The sequence below is a fragment of the Arachis ipaensis genome, chromosome B5, assembly GCF_059453495.1.
Source record: "Arachis ipaensis isolate K30076 ecotype BB chromosome B5, ASM5945349v1, whole genome shotgun sequence".
NCBI classification, from domain to species: Eukaryota; Viridiplantae; Streptophyta; class Magnoliopsida; order Fabales; family Fabaceae; genus Arachis; species Arachis ipaensis.
Genome location: NC_142440.1, coordinates 127,737,432 through 127,746,482, shown reverse-complemented (window position 1 = coordinate 127,746,482; position 9,051 = coordinate 127,737,432).

The window sequence follows — 9,051 nt, the reverse complement described above, 5'->3', positions numbered from 1 at the left end:
TCGAAGGGACTCCTCAACCTTCTAACCAATTCCCCGATGCAACAAGAGAGGGACTCCTCAACCTCAATTGTCCACACCATGGTTTCATCACGAAACCAAAAAAAGGTTTAAAACCTCTAAATCATTCTATGCTATGACTACAATAGCTAAGGAGGTATTTATAACCTCTTATTAGGTTAAAACAAAGAAAACCCTAAAGCCCATAAACATAAGGCCCAATCTAATAATTAAATAAACAAAATCAAAATACATTAAATAAAATATTCTAAAAATGTAAACTAAAATATCTTCTAAATAACTCTTGAACTCTTTATATCACGAACATTTGAAGCACGTATCATTCTCCTCCTCTTCAAAAAAGATACGTATCATTCTCCTCCTCTTCAAAAAAGATTCGTCTTCGAATCTTGTAGGTGGAAAAAAAAATAATATATGAAAAGAACAATAATTATAAGGAAGATAATTTCTTTTTTTGTTTTGGTTTTTTTTTCTTTTTTTTTTTGTTTTTTTTTCACTTTATGCTTCTTTTTTTTTTTACAATAATAAAACGCAAACGAAAACAAGAACACAAGAACAAAAAGAAAAACGCGACAGACACTGGACTCTTTTTTTTATGATAAAAGAAGAACAAATATAGATTAATAAGAATTAATCTAATACCTGAGCTCTGATACCAAATGATACGAAAATAATAGATAAACATAAAGACAAGAATTCAAACTGAATAAAAAGATACATTAAAATTGAACTAGAAACAAAAATGATAGATTGAAATTGAGTACAAAGAGAATCACTCTACTTCTACCCAATTTCTTGACGCAACAAGAAAGAGACTCCTCAACCTAACTTGTCAACGCCATGGTTTGGAAATTGATTCGAAGGGACTCCTCAACCTTCTAACCAATTCCCCGATGCAACAAGAGAGGGACTCCTCAACCTCAATTGTCCACACCATGGTTTCATCACGAAACCAAAAAAAGGTTTAAAACCTCTAAATCATTCTATGCTATGACTACAATAGCTAAGGAGGTATTTATAACCTCTTATTAGGTTAAAATAAAGAAAACCCTAAAGCCCATAAACATAAGGCCCAATATAGTAATTAAATAAACAAAATCAAAATACATTAAATAAAATATTCTAAAAATGTAAACTAAAATATCTTCTAAATAACTCTTGAACTCTTTATATCACGAACATTTGAAGTTTTTTTTCCACACCAAACTTAAAAGGTTTGCTCGTACTCGAGCAAAAGAAGATAGAAGGGAGTAGAAGGAGAAGTGGAGGAAGAGAGAATGAGTTGAGGTTAGTGGGGATCCTGTGGGTTCCAAAGATCCTAAGGGGTCAAGGACTTATCATCCCTGCTCCATTGAGGCGTGCAAAAACGCCCTTAGTGTGCAATCCTGGCGTTTAACGCCAGACTGTTGCTTGTTTCTGGCGTTAAACGCTAGCTTTTCCCCCTTTCTTGGTGTTGAACGCCAACTTGGTGCTCTTTTCTGGCGTTTAACGGCAGCTTGATGCTTCTTTCTGGCGTTAAACGCCAATCTGATGCTTCTTACTGGTGTTTAAATGCCAGTAAGTCTGTCCTCCAGGGTGTGCTATTTTTGTTGCTATTTTTTATTCTACTTTAATTCTGCAGCTGTTTTTATGACTCCACATGATCATCAATCTAAAGAGAACCTAAAATAATAATGGAAAATGAAATGAAAAAGTAATTAACATAGATAAATAAGATTGGGTTGCCTCCCAATAAGCGCTTCTTTACTGTCAATAGCTTGACATTACTGAGCCTTTAATCTAGCCTCAGCTTTGAGCATTCTTGCTCAACATTGTCTTCAAGATAATGCTTGATTCTTTGTCCATTAACAATGAACTTCTTATTAGAATCAATGTCTTGAAGCTCCACATAGCCATATGGTGACACACTTGTAATCACATATGGTCCCCTCCACCTGGATTTCAGTTTCCCGGGGAATAGCCTGAGCCTAGAGTTAAACAGCAGAACCTTCTGTCCTGGTTCAAAGACTCTAGATGACAGCTTTCTGTCATGCCACCTTTTTGCTTTCTCTTTGTAAAGCTTGGCATTTTCGAAAGCAGTGAGTCTGAATTCCTCTAGCTCATTCAGCTGGAGCAATCTTTTTTCTCCAGCTAATTAGCATCAAAGTTTAGGAATCTGGTTGCCCAGTAGGCCTTATGCTCCAGTTCCACGGGCAGATGACAGGCCTTACCATACACAAGCTGGTATGGAGAGGTCCCTATAGGAGTCTTGAATGCCGTTCTGTATGCCCACAGAGCGTCATTCAAGCTTCTTGCCCAATCCTTTCTACGGGTACTTACAGTCCGTTCCAGGATTCTTTTTATTTCTCTATTAGAGACTTCAGCTTGCCCATTTGTCTGTGGATGATACGGAGTTGCCACCTTGTGGCTAATTCTATATCGGACCATAGCAGAGTAAAGCTGTTTGTTGCAGAAGTGAGTGCCCCCATCACTGATTAGTGCTCTAGGGACACCAAACCTGCTGAAGATATACTTCTAGAGGAACTTCAGCACTGTCTTAGTATCATTGGTGGGTGTTGCGATGGCCTCTACCCATTTGGATACATAGTCGACTGCCACCAGAATATAAGTGTTTGAGTATGATGGTGGGAAAGGCCCCATAAAATCAATACCCCATACGTCAAACAACTCAATCTCTAAGATCCCTTGCTGAGGCATGGCGTAACTGTGAGGCAGATTACCAGCTCTCTAGCAGCTATCACAGTTACGCACAAACTCTCGGGAGTCTTTATAAAGAGTGGGCCAGTAGAAGCCACATTGGAGGACTTTTGTGGCTGTTCGCTCACCTCCGAAATGTCCTCCATATTGTGATCCATGACAATGCCATAGGATCTTCTGTGCTTCTTCTATAGGCACACACCTACGGATTATTCTGTCTGCACATCTCTTAAAGAGATATGGTTCATCCCACAGGTAGTACTTTGCATCAGTAATTAATTTTTTCTTTTGTTGCTTGCTGTACTCCTTGGGTATGAATATTGCAGCTTTATAGTTTGCAATATCTGCAAACCATGGTGTTTCCTGGATGGCAAATAGTTGCTCATCCGGAAAGGTTTCAGAGATCTCAATAGAGGGAAAGGACGTTCCTTCTACTGGCTCTATTCGGGACAGATGATCAGCCACTTGGTTCTCTGTCCCCTTTTCTGTCTCTTATTTCTATATCAAACTCTTGCAGAAGCAACACCCATCTTATGAGCCTATGTTTTGAATCCTGCTTTGTGAGTAGATATTTAAGAGCAGCATGGTCAGTGTACACAATCACTTTTGATCCTACTAAGTATGATCTAAACTTGTCAATGGCATAAACCACTACAAGCAATTCTTTTTCTGTGGTTGTGTAATTTTTCTGGGCATCATTTAAAACGCGGCTAGCATAATAAATGATGTACAAAAGCTTGTTATGCCTCTGTCCCAGTACTGCACCAATGGCATGGTCACTGGCATCACACATTAGTTCAAATGGTAATGTCTAGTCTGGTGCAGAAATAACTGGTGCTGTGACCAGCTTTGCTTTCAGAGTTTCAAACGCCTGCAGACACTCTGTGTTAAACACAAATGGCATGTCAGCAGCTAGCAGATTGCTCAGAGGTTTTGCAATTTTTGAAAAATCCTTTATAAATCTCCTATAGAATCCTGCATGCCCCAGAAAGCTTCTAATTGCCTTAACATTGGCAGGTGGTGGTAATTTTTCAATTACTTCCACTTTAGCTTGATTCACCTCTATTCCCTTGTTTGAAAATTTATGCCCAAGGACAATTCCTTCAGTCACCATAAAGTGACATTTTTTCCCAGTTTAAAACTAGGTTGGTCTCTTGGCATCTTTTTAGAACAAGTGCTAGATGGTCAAGGCAGGAGCTGAATGAGTCTCCAAATACTGAAAAGTCATCCATGAAGACTTCCAAAAATTTCTCTTCCATATCAGAGAAGATAGAGAGCATGCACCTCTGAAAGGTTGCAGGTGCATTGCACAGACCAAAAGGCATCCTTCTGTAGGCAAACACTCCAGAAGGACATGTGAATGCTGTTTTCTCTTGGTCCTGAGGATCTACTGCAATTTGGTTGTAACCTGAATAGCCATCCAAAAAGCAGTAATATTCATGACCTGCTAATATCTCTAGCATCTAGTCTATGAATGGTAAAGGAAAGTGATCCTTCCTGGTGGCTGTATTGAGCCTTCTGTAGTCAATACACATACGCCACCTGTAATTGTTCTTGTAGGAACCAGTTCATTCTTTTCATTCTGAATCACTGTCATGCCTCCCTTCTTGGGAACAACTTGGACAGGGCTCACCCAGGGGCTATCAGAAATAGGATAAATAATCCCAGCCTCCAGTAACTTGGTGACCTCTTTCTGCACCACTTCCTTCATGGCTGGATTTAGCCACCTCTGTGGTTGAACCACTAGCTTAGCATTGTCCTCCAATAGGATTTTGTGCATGCATCTTGCTGGGCTAATGTCCTTAAGATCACTTATGGACCACCCAAGAGTTGTCTTGTGTGTCCTTAGCACTTGAAGTAGTGCTTCCTCTTCCAGTGGATTTAAAGCAGAGCTTATGATCACCGGAAAAGAGTCACCTTCTCCCAGAAATGCATATTTCAGGGATGGTGGTAGTGGTTTGAGCTCGGGTTTAGGAGGTTTCTCCTCTTCCTGAGGAAGTTTCAGAGGGCCTTTCAATTCCTCTGAATCCTCCAGATCAAGCTGAACATCTTTAAAGATGTCTTCCAGCTCTGATTCGAGACTCTCAGCCATGTTGATCTCCTCTACCAAAGAGTCAATAAGATCAACTTTCTTGCAGTCTTTTGGTGTGTCTGGATACTGCATGGCTTTGACAGCATTTAATTTAAACTCATCCTTATTGACTCTCAGGGTTACTTCCCCCTTTTGGACATCAATGAGAGTTCGTCCAGTTGCTAGGAAAGGTCTTCCTAGAATAAGAGTAGCACTCTTGTGCTCCTCTATTTCCAGCACTACAAAGTCAGTGGAATAGGCGAATGGCCCAACCTTGACAATCATGTCTTCAATTACGCCTGATGGGTATTTAATAGAGCCATCAGCAAGTTGGAGACATATCCGGGTTGGTTTGACTTCTTCAGTTAAACCAAACTTTCTGATAGTGGATGCAGGTATTAGGTTGATACTTGCCCTAAGATAACATAAAGCTGTCTTGGTGCAATTACCCTCTAATATGCATGGTATCATAAAGCTCTCGGGATCCCTAACCTTTTCTGGGAAGCTTTTTAGAATGACTGTACTGCATTCTTCAGTGAGGAGAACTCTTTCAGTTTCTCTCCAATCCTTCTTATGACTCAAGATCTCTTTCATGAACTTGGCATAAGAGGGTATTTGCTCAAGTGCCTCTGCAAACGGAATCTTTATTTCAAGAGTCCTGAGATAGTCTGCAAAGCAGACAAATTGCTTATCCTGCTCTTCTTTGCGGAGTTTTTAAGGATAAGGCATCTTGGCTTTGTATTCCTCAACCTTAGTTGCTGTAGGTTTATTTCCTACAGAGGTGGTTGGAGAAGCCTTGTTAGAGGGGTTGCTATCAGCACTTGTGTGTGTCTGATCCCTCACTGGCATTTGAATGCTAGGGTTAGAAGCTGGATTGGCGTTGGACGCCAACTCCTTACCTGTTTCTGGCATTTGAACGCCAGAACTGAGCTTCCATTGGGCATTTGACGCCAACTCCTTGCCTGTTTCTGGCATTTGAACGCCAGAACTGCGCGTGGGTTGGGCGTTTAACGCCAGCTTTGCATCCTTTTCTGGCGTTTGAACGCCAGAGTTATTCTTCTCTGGGCACTTATTGTCCTCAGAGGGATTTTGGATAATATTTTTCTCATCCTCTGTCAGTTGTTCTTTTCTTGGCTTTCTGCTGCTCTGAAGTGAGGTATTTAATGTTTTTCCACTTCTTAATTGAACTGCCTGGCACTCTTCTGTTATCTGCTTTGATAACTGCTTTTTGTTTTATTCAATTGTGCTTCCATATTTTTATTAGCCATTCTTGTGTCTTCTAGTATCTCTTTGAATTCGGCCAGCTGTTTTGTTAGAAAATCTAATTGCTGATTGAATTCAATAATTTTTTCTGCAGGACTGAGTTTAGCAGTTACTGTTTTAGCCTCTTCTTTCATGGAAGATTCACTACTTAGGTACAGATGCTGATTTCTGGCAACTGTATCAATGAGCTCTTGAGCTTCTTCAATTGTCTTTCTCATGTGTATAGATCCACCAGCTGAGTGGTCTAGAGAAATCTGAGCTTTCTCTATAATCCCATAATAGAAGATGTCTAACTGCACCCACTCTGAAAATATTTCAGAGGGGCATTTTCTTAGCATCTCTCTGTACCTCTCCCAGGCATCATAAAGAGATTTATTATCTCCTTGTTTAAAGCCTTGGATGTTCAGCCTTAGCTGTGTCATCCATTTTGGAGGGAAATATTGATTCAGGAATTTTTTTGACAGCTGTTTCCATGTCCTTATGCTAGCCTTAGGTTGGTTATTTAACCACCTCTTAGCTTGGTCTTTTACAGCAAATGGTAACAGTAATAATCTGTAGACATCCTGATCTACTTCCTTATCATGTACTGTGTCAGTAATTTGTAAAAACTGTGCCAGAAACTCTGTAGGTTCTTCCTGTGGAAGATCAGAATACTGGCAACTTTGCTGCACCATGATAATGAGCTGAGGATTCAGCTCAAAGCTACTGACTCCGATGGAGGGTATACAGATACTACTCCCATATGAAGTAGTAGTGGGGTTAACATATGACCCCAGAGTCCTTCTGGACTGTTCATTTCCACTTAGGTCTATGATAGAGAAAGGGAAATGTTGTGAATTTGAGATTCAAATAGTATTAAAATATTTTTTTTGAAAATAGAAATAAAAAAATAAAATAAAATAAAATGAAAAATGGGTGAAGATTTTCGAAAAATGAAGAGAGAGAAAAAGTGGTTAAGAGGTTTTGAAAAAGATTTGATTTTTGAAAAAGATATGGTTGAAAAGATTTGATTGGAAAAGATATGATTGAAAAAGATATGATTTTTAAAATTGATGACTAATTTAATGCTAAATTTTCGAAAATTATGAGTGGAATGAGGAAAAGACATGTCTTAAAATTGAAGATATTTGTAGGAAAATAAGTAAGAGAAAATATTTGAAAAAGATATGATTTTTAAAAACTTGACAACTAAGATATGATAAGGTAAAATTTTGAAATTGAAACCTGAATTTTTTTTTTTTTGAAAAATTTCGAACTTTTTGCTGAAAAATAGTTAGAGAAGATATTTTTTTATTTTTGAATTTTATGATGAAAAAGAAAAACACACAAAAGACACACAACTTAAAATTTTTAGATCTAATGCTCCTTCTTTTCGAAAATTTTGTAGAAAAAACACCAAGGAACACCAAACTTAAAAATTTTAAGATCAAGACACAAGGAAGACTCAATAACACTTTGAAGACTCACAAGAACAACAAAAACATGAAGATAGAACACCAAACTTAAAATTTTTAGAAAACCAAAATAAAATTTTCGAAAACTAAAGAAAAATTAACAAGAAAACACCAAACTTAAAGTTTGGCACAAGATTTAATCAAAGAAAAATTATTTTTGAAAAAGAGATTTTAAAAGGGAGATAGCCAATTACCAAGAACATAAGTACAATGCTCTAGCCAATTGAGCTATAAATTTAACGTGTTTTAATAAGGTATTTAATAAATAAATTTTTTTTTGAAAACTGATATTTTAAAAAAGCACAAGAAAAACAAGAAAAGACACAGAACAAGAAAACTAAAGATCAAACAAGAAAAATTGACAAGAACAATTTGAAGAACAAGGAAGAACAAGAACATGCAATTCAAAAATTGAAAGGCAAAGAAAAGCATGCAATTGACACTAAACTTAAAACATGACACTAAACTTACAGAAAAACTAAAAATCAATAAAGAAAAATAATATTTTTGAAAATTTTTTGAAAAGAAAATAAAAGACTCTGACTCAAAAGACAAAAATTTTCCTAATCTAAGCAACAAGATAAACCGTCAGTTGTCCAAACTCAAACAATCCCCGGTAACGGCGCCAAAAACATGGTGCACAAAATCACAATCACACTTTTGCAATCTCGTACCACTAACCAACAAGTGCACTTGGTCGTCCAAGTAATACCTTACGTGAGTAAGGGTCGAATCCCACGGAGATTGTTGGCTTGAAGCAATCTATGGTTATCTTGTAACTCTTAGTCAAGATATCAATTATAAGTATCAGTTTGAATTGCGAAGAGTAAAAGATTATGAAATAAATACTTGTTCTGCAGTAATGGAGAGTATGTTGGAGTTTTGGAGATGCTTTGTCTTCTGAATCTCTGCTTTCCCCCTGTCTTCTTCTTCACGCACGCAAGGTTCCTTCTATGGCAAGCTGTGTGTTGGTGGATCACCGTTGTCAATGGCTACCATCCGCCCTCTCAGTGAAAATGGTCCAAGTGCGCTGTCACCGCACGGCTAATCATCTGTCGGTTCTCACTCATGTTTGAATAAGATCCATTGATCCTTTTGCGTCTGTCACTACGCCCAACCCTTGTGAGTTTGAAGCTCGACACAGTCATCCAATCCCTGAATCTTACTCGAAATACCACAGACAAGGTTTATACTTTCTGGATTCTCAAGAATGCTGCCAATGGATTCTAGCTTATACCACGAAGACTCTGATTAAGGAATCCAAGAGATACTCATTCAATCTAATGTAGAACGGAGGTGGTTGTCAGGCACGCGTTCATAGGTTGAGAATGGTGATGAGTGTCACGGATCATCACATTCATCATATTGAAGTGCAAATAAATATCTTAGATAGAAACAAGCGTGTTTGAATGGAAAACATAAGTAATTGCATTAATTCATCGAGATACAGCAGAGCTCCTCACCCCCAGCAATGGAGTTTAGAGACTCATGCCGTCAAAGAGTACAAAGTTCAGATCTAAAATATCATGAGATATAAATTAAATCTCT